The 24,767-nt window shown below is 49.3% G+C and overlaps 1 long non-coding RNA gene across 1 annotated transcript; it reads left to right on the forward strand.

Annotated features, from left to right (window-relative positions):
- The first annotated feature begins 1,535 nt into the window (after window positions 1-1,535).
- Window positions 1,536-12,441, forward strand: LOC144164283 (uncharacterized). The gene is made up of 2 exons (XR_013321131.1): window positions 1,536-1,961; window positions 9,995-12,441. It is a non-coding gene; the product is annotated as an uncharacterized LOC144164283 (long non-coding RNA).
- Window positions 12,442-24,767: the final 12,326 nt, after the last annotated feature.

A 24,767-nucleotide genomic window follows, 5' to 3' on the forward strand; every position in this document is an offset into this window, starting at 1 on the left:
AAGCATTGAAGTAGGGCGCCTCCATTCACGCGCGCCTCCGCCGTACGGCAGCGCTGGCATCGAGGAACCTGGCATGGAGGAGTGGACGAGGTAAATTTAAATCGACTTGAGCAAAACTTTAGCGAGTATACCTTGACAGGAGCGCGACGGAACAGGAACAGCATGAGAGGTGAGCGGGAAAGCGAAGGGAGGCATTTACTTGGCAAATGTCGGCAAAGACATTGCAACGAAAGGAGCAGATACGCCGCCAATTTTTTTCGTTTTGACACTTTCACAAAGCGGAACACGGAAAAAAACCTGAGACGAAGGAAGTTTTCCCAGTGTTGCGCTTTCTGAACGTTTCATATTGCAATTTCACCAATAAGCCCGCCTCGCCATTCTGTGGCAGTGGGGTTATCTAGTTCCTGCTAGGGAAGCAGTCTTGCCGGTGGATTTCTGATAGCGCTGCATGCGGATGATACAATCCACACTTTGTCAACGTAACCGGCCACAATAGGGCGCGCTGATTATGCCGAGCGGGCTGCGATTGAGCCGTTTCGCTCGAGGTATATCGGATGCTTCACTATCAATTCTTTTATAACCCAATCAGCTGGAAACCCGGGGGGGTAAGCAGAACTCGGGCCTTCTGGAATAGCGCCCCAGGTTTGGAATTTTAGGCGTATGTTGCACATTTTGCGCACCTTTTCTGCGTTGACTGCTGCCGGTAACATTTTAAAGTCGGATTGAGATGCTGGTGAATAACTCACGGCCAAAAGTAAACATTATTTGCAGATTTATGGCTTTTTTGGAATGCGGCCATCTTCGAAAGACGCCAGCAGGTTTCAATAGCGTGTAATGTTGTTACCAGGGCACGTATGACGCTCCACTGTGGCACAAAGAGAGACGGCGTAGGTCGGAAGCTACAACAGGGATGCCACAACGAGCAGAAAGAAACGACGTCTAATCAGAGCTTATCGGCCACAGCGCAGTGGAGCCTGAGGGTACGGCGCCCAGCAACGCCAGCGACGTCAATGCCACGGAAATTGGCTCGTAAAGTGCCGCACAAGCAAAGCCGGAGAAAATAGTTTCCCGCCGAAAGTCTCATTGACCGACGCAAAGTAAACGGAAAGGCGAATACGCGTCAGATATATTTAACCGCCTGCTCAGCTACGAAAATAACGCGCGGCCCAGAATAAGCTCAACGGCGAAAGCCGGTTAAGGACATCTTTCGTTTTTGTTCCGGCAGAGGAATGGAGTGGGGCGGCCGAAGGACGGCGCAGATAAGCGGCGCGTGGACAGCGGCGTGTCGACAGCGGGGGCCCTCAATCTCTACGAGACGCTATCCAGAGCCCCGGGCTCGAAAATACCGAGGGCAGAAACAACCGCTGCGGCTCGACAGAAATGCGGCTGTTTACGCGCCCGCTTTGACGCCGCAGGGCCCCGGACCATGCGGGCTCCCAAGTAAAGGCTTCTCGAACGCCGAAGCAAACTTTTGCGTGCTATGTTAACCAAAGGCGCAATAGTATACGACACGATCCTGGGAAGTGCTTAGAGAAGAGACGCAAACATGCAATCTAAGGGTGCTCCCACGTAACGAGCACGTCGCCATTCGTTCTCCGTGTAAGAAAAAGGGGCGTGGTTCCAACTGTGAGCTCAAGGCGAAGGAATTTGGGAATCCGAGGGAGTCGTTGTGTTGTGCTACGTTCAAGTGCGGGGTTCGTCCTGTTTTGGCCGCTATTGACCATTGCGTGTAGTTTGAAATGCGCGCTGCGCAGCGGGAGCGGACGTCCGTGACGTGGGTCGTGACGCTTCGCCCGCCAAAGGAGGGAGAGGGACTCCGCCGTTCATAAGTGGCCGTCAAGCGACGACGCCGCGTGTGGGGTGCCTTGTTCCATCTTCTGACGCCGAGTTCGCCTCACTAATTCGTCGTCTACGAGACTCTCCAGGAAGAAGCTTTCCCTCTCACTGAAGCACGAAAACAGGTGGGTATTCGCTCCACTTTCGCTCAACCGATTGGGACACAAATTCTATTATAGTCCGTTCCTTTGCCGTATTTCCGTCATGCATTTCGATCCGTTTGTCATGTATGCTGCGGTGTGTTTTCAAAATTCTTACTCTCATTAACGGTAAAAAGTGATGTCACAAAATATTAATAATAAAAATTAAAATTTTGTTCACTTTAATTATTCTTGCTTGTAGATCTAGACTATGCGCATTAGACGAACTAAAATGTGAATGGCCGGGTATCTGGATTATAGTTGTACAGATAAGCCTATTTCTCTATAAAAATAAAAAAAAATCTAGTTGCGTCTCACTGCGGACAAGAAATTTTGGAAGGTCAACAGGAACTGCTGCAAAATCCGGTGGCTTCTTCCGCGTTCAATGACTGCCTATCCCTTGAAGCAGCACCTTCCTTGCCAACTGTATAATGAGTACGTTTATCCCTTATTAGTCGCGTCTCGAATCATCAGTGTGTCGATGTGCTAGCGGGGTTAGAACCTCAAAAATTCGGAGTGAAACGAAAGTCCGCTGGGGTAGCCTTTCACATGGGTGAAAAATTGGTGCTGTCGTTGCAGATAACGAAACACACATTTTACGGATGAACGCTGACCCGAACTTTCTTCTGGAAGGTCGGCGACTCTACAAGCTAAAGAATGTCCTCTGTGTGTGTGACGAGGTTTCAGCGCACTTTAAAGAGTACCCACTACCAAGTGTTGGAAATTAATCCGGATCCCTCCACTGCGACGCGCCCCATAGCCAAAGTGCAGCTTCGGCGTGCTAAACCCCACAATCAATCATTCCGTTAAAAGTGACCTCTATCTAGGAATGTGGGATCAGGGAATAGCGCATGCTTAGCAAGGGCCTGCACTTTAACATTCTACCTACGGTGAACTCCGCGGATTGACCATTGTGCTTGGTAAGCTCAGCAGAGGTGGGCAATAGGCATTTCGAACGATAAGCACCGGCACGAGTACTTGTGCGACTGCGCAGGCGATGTAGGCTGGAAGTGGACCAGCTTATTGGAACCAGATGCAGTCATGCTGACGCGATGCTAGGCAGAGTAGCTCATTTGATTTGTCTGACTGCCTCAAGATTTGCAATGGTCGTCTAACCTTAGCGTTCCTTGTTATTTTACATCATTTCCTTCTAATTCGCTTCTTCTTGTTTTGCTACCTCTCTTCGTTTGAGCTTTCTTTTTTACTCCTTCTTATTTTAGTTTACCTTCACAATAATTGACACTCCAGAGTGCCAAGCACAGTTGTGAGGAAGGCTACGCTTTTCAGCACTTGTTAATGCTTGCTCACTATGCATGTTTTCAAATTTTCGAATGCAGAGATAATAATTACATAAGTGAACTCCAGAAGCTGTTGGCATTGGGAAGATGTCTTGACAAACCAAAGCTGCGCCCTTGACTTAGTTTCTGCCTGCTGGTTGGCTCCGCGACTTTCGTCCTGTTGAAAGCGAGTTGGCCTGGTTGGCTGACAGCGCTCAGCGTTACGGGTGTCAGTCAATTCGTTACTCAAAGCAAAAAAGCTCGGTGTGTTTCTAAAGGCAAGCGTTGTGTTTTAATTAACGCAACAGCAAACACATTAGCTTAACTATTTCTTCATCGACTTGCAGCCAGGAGAATATGATGTGCAATAGATCAATTTGATGAGGGTCACCTACCCTTGGTCAAGGAAGAGATGCCGATAGATTATCGCCCAAAATGGCTTCGTATTGCATGGCAAACATATTACCTTACCAAGAGAGAAACAATTGCATTATTCAGTGCTACATATTGCAAGCAAACTCCGACATGCATACCGGTGGTATCCTTTATGACGAGGAGGTTGTTTGTGGTGTAGGTTTGGTGCTTTTGGCGAAGTGGTGGCGTAGGTCTGCATACGTCGCCGTTACATTCTCTGGAAGTCATCACCCTTGGATTCCTTATCCTTTCGGATCCGAAAAACACTTTTTGCGTAGATTACGTGAATGCTTTTGTAAATTTGTACAAGACTTTTTCTGCATTAGTTTTGCGAAAGGAGATTGCCGCCGCTATCAGTGAGAACGATCTAAATTTGTTATCGAGAATTTTGTCTGTTCTAGGTTGGCTGTTCGCGCGCACGAGGACGTCAAGTGCTCCTTCGGAGGTTTTTGCTTCTGTTCCGACGATTCTCTCTGGCACGCCAAACAAAGCGCCTTTGTAGGCAGCCTTTACAAAGTCCGCTGTTAACGGGAGGGTTACCTGAACGTAGCTTGGCCCCATAAGGCAGTACAGTTGCTGAGCTTGCTCAAAAGTTAGTCAAGGGATCACCCTTCCCTTGGCGTGCAGCCGGTGAGAGAAGACAGAACGTGCGCTTCAGAATAGGTGGACGATTACAACGGCAACTTGTGGGGCCGCTTGAATTTTTGGGAAGGGCAGAGCGTAAACCTTTTAAAGGAGTCATACAGGGGTGCTGCTTTCGACTTTTGCCATCTGCAGGCATCTTCGACGCCGTGTCAAAAGGATTTCCCGACAACAGGTCTAAAATCAGCCCGTGCTCTGGACTGCGAAAGGAGCTGGAAAATTTCACGCCAATTGAACGTGTTTTTCCAAAAAAAGTTTCTGTATGCCAGAAAAGCCTAATTCTGTTCTCATGGGTAAAAAAGAAGAAAGTGCCATTACGAAGTGGCAAATTCGCTTTGCTTTATGAAACCAAACTACGCCCAACTGGCTGCTGGTATTGTCTGAAAGTCGCTGGCGTAATTTAAAGCACGTGCGTGAAACACATCATTAAACTACAAGTAACTTTGGTTGCTTATATGGCTTGCAGTTTAACGCACGAACGCATGATTTTTTGTCGCGAGTAGCCGTTAATGGGAAGGTATCGCGTTTTGGGAACAGACGCATAGCGGCCATTTGCAATCACCATGGTTTTGGGCTCTATGCTTTCGTTCGCCGCGGTATGAAGTTAAGCAGCGGTCAACATGACGATGGCCCAAACTTTAGCGAAAAATGTTTGCTGACATTTGTGACGTAATGCTGTCTACACAAAATTTATTTTCGCGTTGTGTCTTTATGTAAGGAAACTTGCTATCATAAGTTTTATAAAAGAAAATAATAAAGTAACGTACATTGAAGGCTGAAATCTGGGATAGTTAGGTGTTAGTACTTTGTAGCGCCATTGAAATGATGGCTGAACGCATAAAGAAAGCCAATGCTGGATCCCGGCAGGGCGAGCCCAGGACTTGCAGTCGCCTTGCCCTTGTCCTGGTGTTCGTTCTCGTTTAATTTGCACTACCCCTGTGTCTCGCACGAACAGTGTACATTTTCTACGTTTCCCGGAAACATGCGGTATTTAGTAGCCAAAAAAAAAATCAACCCAGATGCTTGCGCTAGCGAAATTGTTTGCTATGGGGACCAATGTCCCAGCAAATGGTATGTTTGAGGGAACGAACGTTTGTTGCTGTAAGGGGGGCCGGTTACTGGAACGACTTGTCGGCCGTCGTTGAGCTTTAAAAAGGAAATAATATGGATCCTTCCAAGAATTCATTCATAGTCGGCCATTCCAGCAGAAAGAATTTCGAATCTTCATGTGAATTACTGAGAAGATATTTTTCAGGTTCTAAAAATATCTGCTCCTCTTTATCTACTTCAAACAAATTTCCCTTCCTCAAACAAATTTGTTTCAATCGCGTTTATCATAATAGGTGTTCGTTAACGCAAAGTTTTTGGAACGAAATGAGGCGTTACCAGTGATTGTCGCTCGCGTGTTTGGAAGGAATAATCGGTGATGTCGTGTTTTCACTGAACATGGGGAACATCATGTACGCCCTGATAAAGCGTATGCCTGCCCGTAAAAAGGTACGTCCGGTAGTTAAGCGCAGCAGTTAACCTACTCTTCTCGAGGTATGGGTTCAAGCTGTGATGCGGAACGCAATGTTGACAGCAATTATTTGATAAAGATGTTCGCTCGTGTCCCAGAAACTCGTCGCCATCTCGGTTTCTCAAAAGCACTTTAATAAAAACTAGTTATGCACAAATGCACTTTTTCTCGTACAGATTTTCCGCTCCTACTGCGGAAGAATTACCAGGCGGGATGGATTACTTGCCTCGTTTATCCCTGTTTTTAGCTAACTCCTTCCATTAGGTACCGACAGACAGTTCACTCGTTGCACGAACTGTGCGTGCTCATTCCATTATTATTAATAATTAATTAATTATACATCAAAGGGGCGTTACGTGAGGGAGTAAAAAAGCCACTGAAGGATGATTTGTGTGATGGCTTCATTGAAATGGGTGATGCAGGAGTGGTGCACGGCATCAGAAGGCAGATCATTCCAGTCCCTAGATGTTTGAAGAAAAAATGAAGAATGGTGGGGAGTAGTATGCGCAACGAGCGGGATAATGACGTCTAGGCCTCGTCTCTTTTATTATCACAATTGCCGGAACGACAAGACTGAGGAAGACATGCATGTACTTTCCCCTGCATGTCATGTCGTTTCTGAACACTCCAATCATGAAGCTTTATCAACAAGCTTGGCTGCTTTGCGCTGTGCACGTGGCCTTTACTCCTTTCGTGCAATGAGCCCGTAATGGCTCCTACCGATTTTTGTGAATTCACTTTCTGCTACGTTTCCCGCTTTCAAGAGTCATGGACCCAGTGCGTCAAAGCCGCTGATGTATCAAGGGTGATTCGAGCACAATTGTGGGCAGGCGCATTAAAGACCCTCTTCGGGCGTCTCTAAGCATTGAATTATGGGTGATCCTATACTGTTGAACCCCAAGGAATTCCTTGGGTTTTACTGCCGTAATCTGACTTACCTTTAGATATGATAGTCATTGTCGGGCTACTTAAACCCAAAACTTTTGGTCTCTCTATGTGTCCCTATACAGCCAGCCGGCTAAAAGATAAACGAAATCCTTAATCAGAACTTCATGTAGGCAAAACCTTTCCAAACCTTAAAACCCGGTACCATATTTCATACTTGTCAACATTTTTGAGCGGAAGCAAAATATTACCCGCATGTGAGGCAAAACATCAATCCACAACTGTTACTAAGCAGTCTTTATTTAGTAGAAAATAAATGCGCCCGTAATATTTGCGATAGCAAATGAAAAAGTACGCCTTGAAAGCGAGAGTTTCACACCAAAACCAAACAGGATTTCCGTCCGAGCATATGGACCTTGTGGCGGCATTTCAGGTTCAGTAGTAACGAAAGGTTCAATTAGATGGCTCACGAAAAGTAGAACGCAGCAAAATTGAATTGACTTGTCCAAGCCTCCGCCATGGCATAAATGTAGCAGGAGTGCAACGCGAGTGGAAGAGATTGAGAGGTGGGCGGGGCACCGAAGAGAGGAATTCGTATGGCAGAGGCGGCGAAAGAGTGTCGTCTTTCGACAATATTTGCAGCGAAGTGAGCACATACGCTGCCAACGTTTCACGTTTAAATGGTGGTCAGCTCCCATTCGAACAAAAATACGTAGGTTTTATTATGCTTTAGTTTTTCTTGGAAGGAGCCGTGAAACTTGATCCCCTATGAAAAAGGTGTTCCTTTATCACTACAGTTCCTTTTTTTAACTACGAGCAGTTTCTGATTCATAGCACTTTACTGCGTCTGAAATATTCCCGCATGCTCGGTTGATTTACCAATGCGTTTCACTGCGACATGACATAAATGTCGACAAGAGTTTGATCCCAATTTATCACAAGAAACGTACGATGGTCCTCTCTGTGATGGCAACGCCTTTGTGCTTCCTTGAAGTGGCGTTATTTTACGTACGGAAACGAATTGTTTTCCGGACATACGTTATAACTAATTTTTATGCTTACATGCTCCGGTCCGCCTTTCTGGTGCTTCTGTGACTTCCTGCCCCCATCCGTGCCCCTTCAGGATTCCCACTACCGCCAATCATTCACTCTAAGTGTCTTGCGATGGCTTGAAGATTTTTTGTGTTTCTGTCTTCAGCACTAGGGATCATTCATTGACTTTAACCGACTTTTCGGTACGTCGCAGGATCGTGACGTCATTGCCGTTTACATTCCAAATCAAGGCAGCATTAACTTTGCGAAATTGTTAGGATTGCGTCTTGGTTTTGTTACCACGGATGCACAAAGTATTTACCGCTCATTTGTGTCGTAATCAAGAAATGGCAAGGCGCTTCATTTCTAGGTAATATGCTTCACCCGTGCTTACACGCTAAAATAGTGTTGCTGGTTTGAAAATTCGGGCATTTTGTTTGCTGGTGCAGTGGACTTCCCTACACGCTGTTGGCTGATACACCAATCATTGCGTTGGAGAGAAATCTTACTAATGGTGGAAATATGTTTTCTTTATTGTAAAAAATATAAATGCAGGGAGGCCTTGCCCCATGAAGCAAAACACAATCTTTTTACTATATGGATACTTTGTAAATCATCCTTGTTCCTTGTGCGTTAAAGTTGCAGCCTTTACCGAAGACATGAAGGTACATGCTTAGTTACTTTGTCTCAAGATGGACTTTGCTATCTGTCTCAAATTGCACTGGGTATCAAAGCACTGCTCATTAGCTCCTTTTTCCGGTGCAACTTCGTTTCTGTGAGATATCTAGGAACCGCGCTCAGACGGCTGCGCTGATAGCTCACCACCGTGTTCGCTCAATTTCCTTCTACTGTCAGGATTTTCCAGCACGCTGACGTCCGCAGGGCGCAAGTGTACGTGAGCAGGAAGTTCTGCAGCCAGAATACGCCGACATCCTCCTAATGGCCTATCTTGCCTCAGTGTTGATAAGTGAAACCGAAACCCAGAGAGAATTGCAGGGGAGATAGACGGTCTCCTTCAAAGCGTGTCTCCTTGCCTAGTGGAGCCTTATTTCCTATGCCGATTAAGCGCGCAGCACAGCCACGCATCTCTGCGTGCGTGCGCGGCACCACGGCGCCCGGCATCCGCCTCCGTCGCCACTTAACAGCAGCCGGCACGCGGAAGCGGTGTTTGCGCGTATGGCTATTAGAAGACCACGACGTCAGCACGAGGGGGCCTTTTTTTAGCCCTTGGTTGTAACCCGTGCGGGGTCTTCATTTATGACTCAAAGGCGCGCTCTGGGCAGAGTGTTTGTTGACTGCTCGTGTAAGCCGCCGCTGACTCGTGAGCCGTCCCAACTGCGCTTCGGCGCCATGAGTAGTTCTGGAATGCTTGGAATCCAGCGAACGTTTTCTCTCGCTTTGGATTTTTGTGGTTGTTGTGGTATTCATTTTAGAATTTTGTGAGGGTTTTTTTTTCTTAGCGATTGTATGTAGGTGATATAATAATACATTATTAGTAAACTGCCGGCGTCGCCAAATGCTCATACACCGCAGCTTACATGCCAGATCAAAAGGGTGTGTTATTAATTTCTGTAAACGTACCCAATTTGCCTGTGCAGTACCATCCGTTATAATAAACTTGCTTAGCATTTGGTATCCTTATTTATCTAATATAATGACTTTTTTTGCTCTAGTAAGATAAGCCTGCCCAACCTTTTAAGTGGCAATGTAAACATACACGGCTGAGTAATGGCCTGTCGGTTTAATCACTGCACCATTTGCAGGCTCACACTGGCAACAGCAAAAAGAAGAACGACTGGCCAAATGCTCCAACGCAGTCAGAAATATAAGCTAGAATGCAGTCAGCTCGAACGCATTCAGAAACGCCGGTTCTTGGGTTTTTCTATACGCAGTAGCTAGCTGTCTTTACTTCCTGCCTTTGTGACGCCACTCTACGTGCTCGCTGGCGTGCAGTAGCTGCATCGCTTTACTTCCTCTTCTATGCCGTCTGCATTAACCGCACGTGTGCCGCATGTGGCCTGAGCGCGCCAGGAGCGATCGCACCGCTTTCCACCCAGCGATCCATCTTGGATTTCAACAAGCCCCAGTCTTCAGGAGGGTTTTTTATGCTTTTGGCATAGTTAGTCTTGAATGAATGCCCGACTGTGCCTTTCCGCAAACGTTTCAATAGGCTGTTTTGTGATACGTACGGAGACCATTGCTATTTACTGTGAAAAAGGTTACAACCAACTTGCATTTTTCTTTCGTAGGAACCATGGCAGAGCTGAAGCACGTCTTGGTCATCGTGGTCCTGGCGGGTTTGTTGTGCTGCCGTGTCTCGAGGGGAGCACCGGCATCGACTTTGGCGCCGGTGACACTGCGGCACGACGAGATCGGCGACTGTCTGTGGGGAACGTGGATACGCAAGCGCTGTCAGGACTGCGCCGTGTTCATCAAGAGCTCGAAGGCGTACCGAATGTGCTGCTTCGACGACCCCGGAAACAGCACAGAGTCCGTGAGAGCGTACTGTGAGCGGCTGCTAAACTACACCGTCTGACATTACACCTCGGGCGGCGAGACAATGTTGACGAAGACCTTGGCTTATTAAGGCTGAGCAAGCTGGGCTTGTTGAACCATGTCCTCACGGATGCTATTACCAGGCAGTTTGGCCAGATGTGGGTGCTACCCAATTCTGCAAGTTCGAATTCGACATCCTTCGAACTGAAATCTTGAACTGTGCCCGCAGAAAGAAATACGTCGTGGTGCTGCGAGACAAACTATCTGTCATAGCTCATGACGTGTATCAACGAGGAAAGTGTGACAGCTTCCAGCGGGTGGGCATGCGAGTGCTGATAGCGATGTCAACTTTCATGCGTGCCTCAGCGCATGTGCTCTTGCTGTGTGCCGGCATCCTTGACCGGTGACTTTGTTAACTTGTACGAACGCCAGGTGGAATCATTTTGCGGCGTCGTTGCATAGTTTGAGCTGCAGTTCCGTGTTAGTGAACCGGCAAAATGCTAATGTTAACAGTTTTGGTGGTACCGACGTTTGGTTGGCCCTGCGGTTTTAATGCTGATCGTCCCGAGTATTATACTCCTATCTATGCTCCGAGGTATATATGGCTGGCATGTCCTGCGTGGTTCAACCGTCCGCATTCTTCTCCATACAGTAATTCTCAGGGGACAATGGGACCGAAGACATGCGCTTATCACTACAGGCTGGTTGGGCCATTACGTCCGAAATACTTTTTAACGTAATTCGGGAAAAGAACCAAATTATTTCCTGTTTCTTTATATCTGGGAAGGCTGTATATTTTGCAAAGGTGAAAATTAACGGCGAGATGTGGAAACTACAAAGACTAAAAAAAACTCAGTCAATATCACTCCTCCACAGCGGATCTTATCAGAAATAACTACTCTCTTTAAACGCCCAAGTTGAATTAAAGTATCACAACCGATGAAAGTATCTGGGGCAGTTCTTAATTTTTAGATCAAGATTTTAAGATGTATAATCAGCGGTAAAATTTCCTCTGGCGTGGTGTCGTTGTCTGGTGGTTTTCTGAACGCCCACTGGTGCTCGTTTCTTTATTTTGGAAAAGGAACGTAAATTGCTGCCATGAAGAATTAAGACCCTCTTTCACACAGTTACCACTACCGAGCAAATAACTTCTCTCCTCGTAGTTTATGACGGTCATATATCTTTCTTGGGTTACATGCAGGTGGATTGCGTGTACCGTATTCGCAGGATTTAACGCGCCCTCCATTGTAACGCGCAGTACAATTCAACACCGAGAAACCACAAAACCCACTTGGCGCCGATTATACCACGCACGCAACATAATGCCGTTAACAGACTCGTACTAATTGCGCAAAAAGTTTAATGAACATAAATCTATTCAGGCTGTGGGCAGCGGAAGTCCCTCTGTGAGGCTGTACACGTAAAAATGTGGTCCTTTTGTTTTTGGTAATCGCGAACACATGACACCGGGATGCCTTATGCACGGGACGTTGCCCCGTTTTCTTCCATGTCCGTCAAGATGACTTAGCGTTCAAACGAAGCCCCCGAAATTCATTGAGCCGCTCCGTCTCAGTGGAGAATTGGCGGTTTCACTTTTGAGGATTTTCAGTTTTGAGAGCTATTGTAACGCGCAGGTTCTTTTGAATACCTTTTTTTCATAAAAAAGGTGCGCGTTCTAATCGCGCAAATACGCTAAAAAGCACAATGCATATGACAGAAATGGAATGCGAGAAGCTTAGTGTGTTCTTACAATAAAAATGGTTCAATACAGTAATAGGAGAATACGCCTGCTTAGGGTATATCGTAGGACAACCAGTTATTTGTTGATAAAGTTATTTTTATTTTTGTAAAGAAACAACGAAAAAGTTGTCCATACAGCATTTCATATCTCTTCTTGTCATCTTCACTACACATGGGGTACAGACATGCTTGTTCGTCATCTTTTCGCACGCAAAATATTTATTTTCCTATTTATTCCTTCATGAGAGTGTGTGTAACATCTGTGTCATGCAAATTATGACAACACAAGTGTATATTGCTGGGTTTTGATACCTGGTTCCGAATATACGCCTATTTATTTACGTTTATTTATTGTTTGTACCGACCATGTGTTTTAGGAGAGTTGTTTACTGCTCAACTGGAACTTTGTGATAAAACAACTCGCAAATAAAGCAATTTTGAAGGGATTCTTGCTTTCGTACCTTCCGGTAATGACAATAGAGAGAGAGAGAAAATACCTTTATTCGGCCGAAGTTACAGGCCGAGCATGTCCGCCGCCTGGGAGACCAGTCTGCGCTGCTCTTCTTCTCCTTCAGAGCCAAGCCAGTCGGTCCACGTGGTGATGGAAAGGGATGGGGAGGGATAGGAGTCGGATAGCTGAGCCACCGGGCAGTAGAAGAGGCAATGAGGTAAATCAGCGTAGGCAGTGGGGCAGTTGGGACAAGAGGCGTCAGACCTATAGCGATAGAGGAAAAGGCGGGAGGGAGTGATCAGGGCATTCATTTGGATGTGCCGGAGGAGTCGAGCCTCCGTTACGGTGAGTGATGGGTGAGGAGGCGGCTAGAGGCGTTTGTCAAGACGGAGCTGAAGCTAGACCTCCTTGATGGTACGGCGAAGGGAGAGCCTCGCACCGTCCTCCGAGGGCCCAGGCCAGGGGATCAACGGTGCCCGGTGAATAGTTTCGCGGGCGAGTTGAGGCGCCAACTCATTGCCGTCAATCCCGGAATGTCCAGGGACCCAACGGAGGAAAACAATGGATGGCTGTAGAGCGGAGACCGCTCGTTCGACCTCCTGTTGAAGGATAGAAGGTAGTGAGCGATTTTGTATCTGTATAATAGCGGCGTGAGAGTCAGAAAAGACTGTGTATTCGGGGACGGGGGAGAGAGAAGCAAAGGACTGAAGGGCATGGGCAATGGCGAGAACCTCAAGAGACATTGCTTCCGTAGGGTGAAGGTACGGGCCGCTAGTGTGGGTTTCTGCTTCAGCAAGGGGAGGGTGGTACAGAATGTAACCGCACGAGCCTCGAGGCGCCACAAAGGAGGCATCTGTGTAAACAATTCCCTGGGTCGCAAAAAGAGGAGAATGATGCTGCGCGGCCGCATGACGACGACCTGCATGAAGGACAGGGGACATGTTTGACGGGAGAGGGAGAGTACGAAGGTTGGGCGCCGAAATTGCGTCGGGAGGGGTAATGGGGGAGACGGGAATCGGAGATATACCCGCCTGAACCAGTAACCATTGACCTTGACGGGTAAGGGAGAGCCGAGAAATCTGGGAATCTCGATGGAGATTGAGGAGAGAGCGAAGGGAATGAAAGAGGCCCGTGGCAAAAAGCTTATCTGTAGAAGTGGTGATAGGGAGATTCAGTGCTGCTTTGTAGAGTCCCACCAAGGCGGTCTCAAGGGTATTGAGTTGAGTGTTGGTGAAGGAGATGTAAGGGATAAAGTATAAGAACTTGTTGAGCGCGAGGGCGTGAGCAACCCTGCAGGCATTAGCTTCGTGAAGACCCGCCCGTCGAGTCACCACACGACGTAGAAGGTGGGTTACCGAGTGGCAGGTCGCGACGGCGCTGTGTAGGGCTTGAATGTTCTTGGCTGCATGCAAAGGAAAACCAAGAACCTTGCATTTGGTGACAACAGGAATGGGAGAACCAGAAATATGGAGAGAGATGAGGGAATTCTGGGCACGCTGGTAAGAGGAACGGTTGAGAAGGAGAAGCTCGGACTTTTCCGGAGCAGGGGAAAGACCAACAGCGGTGAGAAAAGAGTCGATGAGATCCAAGCCACGTTGCAGGGTGCTCTGCACATGGCCCGGAGAGCCAGATGAACACCAAAGGCTGATGTCGTCGGCGTAAAAAATGTAATGAAGATCAGGGATTTCAGATAGTTGGGAAGCCAGAGGAGTCATAGCAATATTGAAAAGGGTGGGGGAAAGAACAGCACCCTGAGGAGTGCCTCGAGTGATGTGGTGGGGGTCGGACAGATGAGAGTCGACTTGAAAACGAGCCACTCGGTGAGAGAGGAAGGAGCGGAGATAGGAGTACATGCGGGAGCCGCAGGACATTGCGGCAAGCTGTGCCAGGATATGGTCATGGCACACACCGTCAAAGGCTTTACGGACATCGACGGTCACCAGAGCGTGGATTTGGGTGGGGGTGGAAGAGAGAAAGGTGTGCTGGAGAAGCAAAAACATATCCTGAGCACCGACACGGCGACGGAATCCGATGAGAGAATGAGGGAAGAAGTCCCTCTTTTCGAGAAATTCAGAGAGGCGAGTCAGAGCCATACGCTCAAGGGTCTTACCAACGCATGACGTTAAGAATATAGGCCGAAGGTTAGCGATGGAAGGAGGTTTTCCAGGTTTGGGAATCATGGTAATAAGGAAAGACGTCCAGGAGCTAGGTAGGCTGCCACTGTCCCAAGCTTGATTAAAAATCTGGAGGAGGAACTCTTTCGCATTGCCGGGAAGGTTGCGGAGAGCCGTGTATGTGATGGCGTCTTCTCCAGGAGCAGAACGCTTAGCATTTCCAACCAGGGCCACCTCGAGCTCCCGGAGAGTGAAAGGGCGGTCCAGGTCAGAATTAGGTTCACCTGAGTAGTCCATATAGCTAGGAGTAAGAGGGGGCGGGAGATAATAAGAGGCTAGTTGGTTGAAGAGGTCGGAGGGTGTTCCTTGAGCAAGAGCTTTAGCTAAAGTGGGAGCAAGCGTGGGCTTAGTGCCTAGGAGAGATTTAAAAAGAGACCATGTCGATCGTGAGTGCAAGGCAGAGTCAAGATTGTCGCAGAGAGCACTCCATCGAGAATGTTCGAGGGAAGCGCAGTGGGCAACAATCTCGTGTCGTAGAGCAGCGATTCTGGAAGCGAGCTGAGTATTTTGCGGTTGGGAGCGGAAGGAGCGCTGCAGTCGTTTACGCCGGCGCCATAAACGGAGAAAGTGAGGGTCAGGGTCTTGGATTGGATGACGGATGCGAGCACGACGACTGCTGCTCGAAAGCGCAGCGGCAATGCCCGACGTCCAGTTCTCATACGACTCAAAAGAGTGGGAGGCCAGAGCCGTGCGGAAGGCGTCCCAGTCAATGTGAGTGACGAGGCGACGTCGCGGGATGTGGGAAACGGATATGGAAAGATGAATCAGAAAATGGTCGCGGAGGAGGTTTTCCGCTGTGACCCGCCACTGAACTGAAAGGGGCCCCCGAGAGAAAGTAAGGTCCGGTGTCGTGGGCCGCTGTGAGATAGTGCCGGCTCTGGTAGGGGAGCCCGGAGTATTAAGAAGGGTGAGGTGGCGTTCCTGTACAAGACAGTGGAAAAGGCGGCCAGGTTTGAGGGTCTGCGGGTAGCCATGAAGAGTGTGAGGTGCATTGAAGTCACCCCCAAGGATTAGATTGGTGGTGGACGGAAGTGAGTGAAGGAACTTGCCTAGCACACTGAATAAAGAGGAAGTTACAGGCGGGTTGTAGAAAGAGAGAAGGGCCAGTGAGATTTTAGAAGGATCATAATAGACCACGCCGACTAAATATTTGAGAAGGGTACAGGGTATGTCCAGTGGTTCCACGAGCATGTCGCCACGCACATAAATGGATGGTAGCGGCATGATGGGCGCGGTAACCTGGGATGGCACTAGTGACACGGGCCTCTTGTATCAAAACAAAATGAGGGAGAAAATGGTGGTTAAGGAGGTACTGATGGAGAGGCGTCTTATTATTGCGTAAGTTTCGGCAGTTCCACTGCACCACCTCCAAACGCTCAGCACTGGACATCTAGGTAGCAGTGGATGTAGAAGGACGGTCCTTTTTATTAGCCGGGGGGAGTGATTCTTGTAAAGAAATAGCAATGGAACCAAAGGACTTAAGTTGCTCGGATTGGGCATTCAGCGCGGTAAGAACTTTTAGGATGGAGGTTTCGAGCTGAACCAATCGAGTGTGCTGGGCGGTGGACGTGCGTTCGACTAAGTCTGCCAAAGGCATGAGTTGGGTTGCAGAGGGAGCTGTGGTGAACGTGGCAAGGTGCTGATTGAGCTGCGCAAGTTGGGAGGTAAGACAGGTGGTGGTTGCTTGGAGTGCTTCGGTGAGAGACTGAATCTGCTGTTGCAATTCCTGGGAAACGCGCTGCTGCTCACGCAGCTGGCGTTCGAGCATCGCGAGTCGGAGGTCGAAAGAGTAACGGTTCTCCTCATTCAAGGACGGTGAGGATGTAGCATTGGAGGAAGAGGGCGGTGGCACCAACGGTCCTTTCAGTTTAGCAGCGTACGAGCCCGGTTGGGATGTGACCGGTGAGTCAGATGCAGGTTTAGAGGACGGAAGGCAAGGGGTGTCCTGCGTGACCCGGCGCAAAGCTATGCGGCGTTCAAACGCAGCTTTAGCACATGCGCGTTGATTTTCGAGGAGGAAGGGGCAGGTAGGGTCAAGAGAGGGGTGAGTGTTCACCTTGCAATAAATGCACCAGGGCTGAGAGCATACGTGGGTGCTAGGGTCAGGTGGTAGATGGGCGGCACAACGGCGGCCCTTGGCCGGAGCACAATGCTGCGGGCACTGGTGAGCCCGGTGTCCCAGAGCGAGACAGCGGGTGCATGTGGGAGGTTTAGGCTTGTGGGGGCGACACCGAAAAGCAGCACGTTTGAAATATACGAAGCGGGGGATTACGGTGCCAGCAAAAGTAATGAGAACTGACTGGGTGCTACCCATCAAGCGTGCAGCAATAATATCGGTGGTATACGACTCTAGTTCCTGCATAATCTGAGGAGGAGTGAAATGGCCGCCGACGTTATGGATGACACCAAGGCAGGAGATGGGAGGGCTGCGAGCATAAGGTTTGATGCTGATGGTCTTACCATGAAGCCGAACGTGAGAGAGAGAGAGTAGGAGGTGAGCGGTAAGGGGGGAGTGAGTTTTCAGAAACACAAGGCTCTGAGTGGGCTTCGCCTGGAGGGTGATTTCTTCACTTGTGTTGGAGGAAAGTTGTGCAGCGGAGGCAATAGCGGTGAGCAAGTGGTACAGAGGTAGCTTGGGAGTAAGAGTGCCTGGAGGAAGTTGGATGCCGACAATGATCAGTTCGGTACGGGATCGGGCGGTGGAAGCGGGTTTACGGGCGGAGCCAAAAGTGGTCCAGGCGTTTTCCGAAGATTGCGTTGTAGCGTCATCTCCTGGCGGCTGAGTGAGATCCATTTCGGCCGACGTGTCTTCAGTCGGAGGCACGGCGGTCTTAATGGAATGTTCTTGTCTATCATAGGAGGAGGCAGCATTACGTAAGGACTGGGTAACGGAACACACGGTAGAAGGTGTAGCTATGAAAGGTCCAGTACCGGTGGCAGCGTCCAGCGGCGACGCGGTTGGTGCGGGAGGAGGGCTCTTGACTTGTTCCGCCGCCAAGGTCGTCGTCGGAGACGCTATGGCGGCGCAATCTGCGGTGAGGAACGCAGACGCCCGCAACGGGGCCGTCGGCCCTGCGCTGTCGGCGCCACTCACAGCGTTCGGAGCAGGCATTACGGCGTTTGCAGAGACGACTTCAAGATTTTGGCTTGCGGGGTCGGCCATAGCACTGAGTGTGATGGGAGAAGGTGCAGCAGCATCGGAGGCAGGAGGTTGGAAGAACGGCGAAGCGTCGGTGGTGATCGGCTGTAGGGGCCTGGTGCTGTCTTGCATTCCCGGAGAGCCAGGGCGACGCTGTAGTCTTAGCGAGGCGACGCGGTGCTTCGGACTTTTGAATGGGCCTGGGGGGCCACTCCGTCGTCGGACCAGGACCCCGATGGTGGCTGGATGATCCTGAAGGCTTCGTGAAACGAAGGGTAATTATTGCGCGGGCGGGCAAGGCCCTCAGCAAAAGCAGGGGCAAAGAAAAACGGCGCACGATATGCGGCTATGAAACCTGGACTGTGCCACCTAGCGGCCCCTAATGACAATATATTTACTATTGTTGAAGTAAGATGTAATGCCTCGCACGCTTATGCGACATCCTGTTGGGAAGTGGTAAGACTAAAACAAAACATGCACAATTCTTCCCCAATTTAAAAGCAAAAATCGAGACAGTTTAGGCTCATGCGGGATGAAGTTTTTCTTGGCGGTTTAAATAAAGCGTGTCTTATTTCTGGAGGGTAGTAAAAACCGTAAAGAATGAGGAGTAGGGAGATAATGCAACGACACAAGCCTAGACCGAACCCTTATTACCCTAGTTACACGGCGGAAGTAACCGCCGTTAAATTTAACCGCGCTTACTAAACTTTTACCCCGGTTATCGTAAACCGCATTTTTGACTGTTACTCGCAAAATTGTAAGTGTGATGACATCGGTCACGTTCTTGCGTGTGTTACAAAATTAAGTGAACACACTTTTAACCTCCGGATAAAACAACAAAAGAGAAGCAGTGTAGACAGAAGGAACTATCGTTAAAAGAGATGCTTGAGATTGAACGCACCGCACTCGCGCGCGGCGAGATTTAGGAGGGGGGCTTCCTCATCAGCTCGCAGCCGGCTTGCGCTTCTAGGTCCGGCCCGGTGTTGGGAACTTTAGCCTTAGGATCGCGGTGGATATTTGACCTCCGCACCGCTAAAACTGCGAATTACATTCCTTAGCGCAATTTTTCACTACAGTAATATCAGCTTTCTCGCATGTGGAACTCCTTTTCCACGATCAGATTGATTTCGAAGAGCGGCGACCTGTTCCTGCCGTGGTCATGGGCCAGTTCATGCCGCTTCCGCGGCCATGCGGGCAGGCGCGCCGGCGTGTTTGCAGGCACGGCTCGTTTCCGAGTGCTGAAAACGCGTCATGATTGCCTGCTTTATCCATTTTTTTTGGCGAACGACGTGTGGAATTTACAAATTGGGCACATCTATTGTCGTAGTTGATCGGGAGGGTCGGCAAACGAGCCGCTTCTTTCGCTTCAGTCGTGGTCAAGGGCAGTCGCGCTGACTGCGACGACGACGCAAAGAAAGCAAACGCCTCTTGGGGACAATTTTGGGCCGCCCGCGTCTCCTCCGCACGCCAGGTGATTTTTTTTAAAGCAAAGCTTTGCTACATTGGTGCGGCGGTTTCACGGAGGATACGCAAGTCAACCTTTTGACCTTTTGACCTCACGACACACCCCTCGAAGCGCATCACGCTGCGCACTAGACCCATTTTTAGTCGTTCTGCTCACATCGCGCCGCTACCATCGCGCTGGTGACGGAGCGGCCGCTCAGCTGACCGAAAGCCGACCAAACCCGGAGCCTCCCACGCATGCGCCGCTGTGGAGTCTCGGGCGATGTGACTCATCTTGCGCCGCGTTCGCCGTGAAGGAGAAACGCCGCGTTCGCCGTGAATGATAGCGAGGTCGGGCCTCCTCCCGTGAGCGTTGTACGAGACAGAATGCAATACAGCTATATCAAAAGTTACCCAAGCGAATCCAAGACTCAACCACACTAAGCCAAACTTTTGCTTTGCATATCCAAGGTTGACTGAGCTAAGCCGCTTCTATTTGCTTTCGCCTCCGCTGATACGCCGCCACTTGCGTCTGAACTGACTTGTGTGATTTTGAGAACTGCGGATGCGCGGCTGAGGTTAGCGTGACCGAACCACCGAACTAAGGTGGCCAAGCTCGGTTTGCGTTAACCACGGTTAGCGGGATAACTGCAGTTTCGTGTGTCGTGTAACAGAACAAACGGTGGTTTTGTCTGAGCCTGGTTTTCTTAACCATGGTTAAGTGTGCCCCTGTAAGTGGTGTATAAGGGAAGCAGCACCAATTTCATTGGGGTATTTGTCGTGATAAAACTCACCGCGCAATCCTGTATAGATTCCAAATCATTACGAAAATATAATTGCGAATGGGTTCAACAAACAATTTACCATCCCTTCCTAAAGAAAGCTGAGAGAGAGAGAGAGAGAGATAGATAGAGAGAGAGATAGATAGTAGATAGAGAGAGAGAGAGAGAGAGAGAGAGAGAGAGAGAGAGAGAGAGAGAGAGACAGACAGACAGAGAGAGCTCTTCATTAGAACAAAGCAGAGAGTTCTGCAGGCATGTATTTGCCTACATGCTGCTTTGCGGCCATGGGCTGAAGGGAATAAATGCACTAAAGGAAGCAGGGCGAAAGAGAGGTGTAGGGCTTCTGACGGCTTTTCTCATGCCGGCGAACAGGAGATCAGGAGACAAGATGCTCGGGCTGAGATGCAGCGTGCATTGCCACCCCCGCTTCTCTGAATAACCGCCGCCGTTATTGGTTCTTCTTTGGGGGGGCGCTGCTCCCGTTTCGGACACCTTGGCAACAACGCTCCGTAGCGTGCCTCGGGGGTCAAACAAGTTACTCTTGCAGTGACTAGACCAGGACGGCGACTTTTGTCAGCGCCACCCCCGCTTCTCTTTGTGGACAGTGGCCTAATGGAATGTTGGAAAGCCTGGCTCCCGACAATACACTTCGGAAGGGCGCGCGCAATTAGGGCAATAAGACGCCGCTTCGGAGTTTCGTCTCTAGGGGCTACCGTGATAGGCTTAAGCCTGGGAGGCCGCTTATGTGAGCACCGCTGCGCTAGATGGCCGCTCTTACGCTCACAAACTCGCTTCTCCGACGTTCCCGCGTTTTTGTGAGTCCGCCACGTCTGGGATAGGAGACGAGGGTGGGGAAGTTAGTGAGGCGCGTTTGGCTCCACCATTGGTGGATTTGAGATGTCGGCCTGACCAATTAAATCGGCTGCGGGACATATAATGGGCGCGAGGAATGATATTCCCGGGCAAGATAGGAAGCAGCAGACTTAGTTGAGACTTAGCTCGGGCTGGAGACCAGCGAGCCCCTCCGTGCTCAATGCACGTAAACCTTGCCGTCTAGGGCGTAACCCAGAGTCGATCGTTAACGTATGATACCTAGGGCGTAACTCGGAGAATCGGTCGCTAAGACGGCCATTCTAAATTACAGCTTTCTGTAACCAACTCTTGTAAATAACCGTAAATACAGTTTTCGTTTGTAATCATCCCTTCGTCCCGCCATCGTCATCTCATCCCTTCTGCTTCACCGCCAACACCGCCGAATTCTTCAAGCGAAGGGTCCTTCGACACCGACAACGAACCTACAAACCTACCAACAAGGTTTAATTAGAGGGGAAAAAAGGAAGAGGAAGAAAATAAGGTAACATGGGATGTTCCGTGGGTTACGTAAAAGTCCAGGTGGTCTCATAGGATGACGATGTATGGTTCTCTCTTGTCTCTGGGAGGCCGATGTCGTGTAAATAGTCAAACAGTGCAACTAACACTTTTCGCTGGGATGATGGAGGTGACCAGGATCCAAGAAGAGCTTTCAATGCAAAAAGTCTGTTGTTGAGGCACTGGATCTTCTTGGCGAGGTGGTTTCTTTCCTGGTTGTATGCCGGACACTCTAATAAAATGTGTTCAACAGGTTCTGGCAAACCACAGTTATCACAATAAGGGCTTGTGGTTTGACGGTAGGAATTCGTAAGTGCTGCGTTGAGGCGCAATCGATGGTAGAGCGTCTCAAGTCGACGTGGGATTCGCCCTGGGAGCCTTATTCGCAGGTCAGAGTCTATATGATGGAGAAAAGGTGATGAGCTTCGGGAAAGTACCAGAGGCGGTTCCGTTTCTCTAAGTCAAGCTGCTTCGCTAGCGCTGCAGCCTATTGCTTTATAAAGAAAATTTTCTTTACATTGCGCAGTTGTAGCCCTCTGCGAGCCGCCTCATCTGATCTCTCGTTGCCGAGAATGCAAAATGTGCGGGAATCTATTGTAAGGTCACCCGATGCCCAGCGACGCAGTCTAGATGGTGCAGGTAGGTGACGTCGCGGGATACATGGTCCTGAAGGCTGAAGCAACTGGCGTGCCGTAGGGTTTGCATTGCTGTCTTCGAATCCGTGAATATACCTATTCTGCTGATGGCTAACGAAGTATGTAGAGGAGGTCTTGCTTAATTGCACAAAGCTCGGCCGCCGTGGATGACGTTGCACTTTCAAGGCGGTAGGACAGCGCTTGGATAGTTGACGAAACGTAGACGCCCGATGCACTACTGTGAGGTGTAGATGAACCGTCCGTAAAATGTGTGCCATATGTGAATAACGGCCACTGATGTGGGCAAGTGCGAGTTGAAGGAGAGTTTGCTTTGAGTTGAGACCAGGTCTGTTGAGTTTTGTAAAAGCACACGGGTGGGAGAGTCCAGGGAGGAGGGGAAATCAGACGGCAAGGTTGGTCGCGCTTGGGATGGTACAGATATGTAATAAAGTTTATCATCCCTGGGAAGCGAGAGCTTTCGTTCCACTGCACAACGCGGGTCAAAAGATTGGTTGTTGTGTGCAATCGATACCGCAAGTATACTCGGAATGTCTCCTGGAGCCGAAGAACATCTAAGGGCAAGCAGCCGGCCTCCGCAACGGTACCAGTGCAGGAAGAGCCCTTAAGAATGCCAAGGCAGGTGCGCAGGCAATTATTTCTTGCCCCATCAAGCTGCTTTTTGCTTGTGGTCCACAGCCGCAGCAAAACAGGCAGGCTGTAACGCAACAAGCCATCAACATAAGCCTTGGAGAGAAGCAGCATCGATCGACAGTCACTGCCCCATTGACTTCCGGCAAAGTATCCAATCACTTGCGCCGCCGCGGAAATGCGAGCACGTAACCTCCGAACATCACGGGCCCAGGAGAGGTTTCGATCAATGGTTATCCCGAGGAATCTTTGAGTGCGCACGTAATGCAGGCAACGACCCCCAAGGATTAATGGGTACTGAGTCATGCGCTTGCGGGTGATCCCATGACAATGATCTTCTCAGGTGAGAGACGTAGGCCCTTTGGTGCAATGTATTCAGAGATATTTTTAGAGATTTCTGGAGCCTCTGTTGCGTATTTAGACGTTGCTGCGCTCCACATGCAGATGTCGTCGGCGTAAATTTTGACCTTTACGCTCAGAGGAAGCACACGTGTTAGGTGGATTAATGTAACGTTGAATAACAGAGGACTCAAAACCGCTCCTTGAGGTACCCCTTTCTTTATGTTTAACATGACGCAGGACATTGTGATGTGCTCATAAAGAGCTCTCGTCTTTCCAAGTAGCTGGAAATCCATGCATACAGCCTCCCACCAAGTCTAAGTGGAGCAAGGAACTCTAGAATGGCTGTATGAGAGACCAAATCAAATGCAGACTTTATGTCTAGATACAGCACTGTTGGTATGTTTCCGTGGTGTAATCTCTCTTCTAAGGACGCCACGAGGGCAAGGATGTTGTTTTCTCGAAACTCCTTTAAAATTGGTGGATAAAGAATCATTCTTTCCATGTACCAAGACATTCCTTTAAAGATCATTTTTTCCATGACTTTGGCAGTCCAGCTAAGTAGAGCTACAGGACGGAAGGGGTCTTACCGTGTTGGTTGTTTTCCAGGTTTTAGAATTGCTGTAGTTTTGGCTCTTTTCCCTTCTGCAGGCATAGTACTTCGCAGCCAAGTCGAGGTATAGTACTCCAGAAGGCGTAAGCGGCAGTGATAAGGGAGCTGGTAAATAAAGCTGAGAGAAGCGTGAAAGCTATCTGACATCATAACTACGTCAAAAATGCCTCAGACCCGCATCTAAAAGTGCGTCCAGCCTTCGCTGTGAGCCATCAATTGGTCGCCAAAACATTCAAAGACGACATCGCAAACGAAGAACGAACCCATGCGACGATTTTTAGTGCACGAAATTGACGCATCTACGAACAATCTAAATGTGCATCGATACGTGGTTTATGAGAAAAAAGGGCACCATTGTACTCCTTTTATTTTATTAATTTACCAGCGGTATTAGCCGGCGATGCCCGGGCGGGCCACTATACTAATGACACTAATCGGCATAACACCTGTTTTAGTTATTTCATGTCATAATTAGGTAGTTCACCATCAATATGTACTCAATGAGCTACTCCCGCAGGCTGTCACTACATGGGCTCCTACCGGAGGCTTGTAGAAATGGGAAAGGCTGTGTCTAGCGTACCGTCCAGACGGATGGGTGGATGGAAAGTTCCTGCAAAAACGCAGAAACTTTTTTTTGATGCGAAGCAGCTTATGGTCGAGCGTGTGCGGCGCCGTTGTGCGGCGTCCACACCCCCACTGCGCATGCCTGGACAGGTACCGCTGATGATGATTGCGGCAGGATGCCCCTAGGGGTTGGTCAACCAAAGAAATCCTCACAATATACCTTCGCGTTCAACCACCGTCGTCATCTTCCCGTAGGGGAACCCTGAGTACCACAGCCCCACTGCGCATGCCTGGCCAGGCACCGCTGATGATGATTGTGGCAGGATGCCCCTAGAGATTGGCCAACAAAAGAATCCATCACGAGGTACTTTCGCGTTCAACCACCGTCGTCATCTTCCCGCAGGGGAACTCTGAGTAGTATGCGAGGCATTCCTCCTCTCCTCTCCGGCGCTCCTCTTTTCTCCGTCATTACTCCTCTCCTCTGCGAAGCTTCTCTCCTCTGCGGTATTGCGCAACCAATGGCAACACCTGCGGCTCCACGCGCGATAATGCCAAGCAGTTTAGGGTTAGAGACGCGACGGTAGCCGCTGCAAACTCCGACGGGGGCGCCACTGTAGCTCCGCGGTATAA

This window comes from Haemaphysalis longicornis, unplaced genomic scaffold (assembly GCF_048455015.1).
Source record: "Haemaphysalis longicornis isolate Haplotype H1 unplaced genomic scaffold, Haemaphysalis longicornis Haplotype H1 scaffold_13, whole genome shotgun sequence".
In the NCBI taxonomy this organism is placed as follows: domain Eukaryota; kingdom Metazoa; phylum Arthropoda; class Arachnida; order Ixodida; family Ixodidae; genus Haemaphysalis; species Haemaphysalis longicornis.